At 40.5% G+C, this 1,399-nt stretch overlaps 1 long non-coding RNA gene across 1 annotated transcript; it reads left to right on the top strand.

The window, feature by feature from the left end:
• Positions 1-327: 327 nt before the first annotated feature.
• LOC130191771 (uncharacterized) lies at positions 328-1,179 on the top strand. Its single transcript, XR_008831247.1, has 3 exons — positions 328-472; positions 767-939; positions 1,111-1,179. It is a non-coding gene; the product is annotated as an uncharacterized LOC130191771 (long non-coding RNA).
• The last annotated feature ends 220 nt before the right edge of the window (positions 1,180-1,399 follow it).

The raw sequence follows: 1,399 nt of genomic DNA, 5'->3' as shown, positions 1-1,399 counted from the left end.
TGGGGAGAAATGAGGAAGGATTGATTTAGGAGGGCCAAGGAGGAATTCTTGAGGCTGCTGATGGAGACCATGGCCAGGTCACCCATGTTTGAGGGAAAGAAAACAGCAAGAACTTGGCTCTTGACAGTGCTGGTAATGACCATTTTAATTTTTGTAATCTTTTTTTACATACAACTTTCAGCTTTTGAACTGATTTACAATGTATTCAATGGCACAATGAAATCCATGATTTTATGTGGTAGTGGGTCTTTATGTATTTATCAATATGACATTTCCTTTTATCCTGTTGTTTTGAAGCTCTAAGAGAGGACGGTACTACACAGCTGGCAGAGCCATTGCTGTAAGCTTGGTACATGGTGGTCCGCCACCAAACTTCCTCTCGCCAACAATATTTTCTCTTCTGGTTGATGGTTCAGCAAAGCCAGTGCTAGACGACATAGCTGACAATGAACTTTTGGAAAAAGTAAAAAAGGTCAGTTGGTAGTCTAAATGTTATCTTGCATTAAAATTAGGTTACATTATAATATTCTCTTGCCGTTTTCCATTTGAGAGGGAATACCAATCCAGCCCAGTCTGCTCATTGCTGAATGCTCACTTCCTATAGGTTGTCGGCAAAGTGTATTTTCCTTATTGTTTATCACATTGTAGCTATCTGGAAGAAAACAAGTTAGGGCACCCTTGTTAATTATGCAGACGTCCAGTGTCTGGGTTCTTACTAATAAGTAGCCTCCATAACAAACTATCCTGATGCTCCTTGTGATGCTAGGTATCTGAAAGTACAACCCTTGAGGACCTTGAGATGACAACGGCACCTCTGCTTGACTACTTGGCCAATGCAGGATGTCTGAGGCCTATGCGCTCTATAAGAGACAGGGATTTGCTGGTACATGACATTGTCATGTTCCAGATCATCCACAGGGTTCAAGGTCCATTTCAAAGGTATTCAGAGGTGTTGGTTGTTTGCAGTCAGATTAATCAGAGTAGCAATCAGAATTTTACCCATAGACCAACTAAATCTATTATTTGTATATAAAACTAAGTAAATTTACAATGCACAAGTGAATTAGGAACCCTAATTAAATTCTTCAAAATTCCATGTTATTTGTACAGATTCTGTGAAGGACTGAAAACGCTTGGGGTTCTGGAGAAAATCCAAAGGCATCCAGACAGCTTTCGTCCCTGCTCTGTCATGAGCCAAGCACACTGACTGCTGACCAGATGGATGATGTTTTCAGCATTTGGCTGTCTCCAGAAGGGAGCAACAAGAGAGCTGCTGAGGAGATAGTCGTTACCTTCTGGAGAGACTATCTCCAGGATGCAGAGGGTAATTGACAGTTTAGTGTATAAGTAAAGCTATGTGTCTATTTATATTTTAGTGTTATTGTTTTTTGTGTGTGTT

The sequence above is a fragment of the Pseudoliparis swirei genome, chromosome 3 (assembly GCF_029220125.1).
Source record: "Pseudoliparis swirei isolate HS2019 ecotype Mariana Trench chromosome 3, NWPU_hadal_v1, whole genome shotgun sequence".
Taxonomy (NCBI): Eukaryota; Metazoa; Chordata; class Actinopteri; order Perciformes; family Liparidae; genus Pseudoliparis; species Pseudoliparis swirei.
The sequence above is the reverse complement of the archived record's forward strand: the minus strand, read 5'-3'. Positions and strand labels throughout refer to the sequence as shown.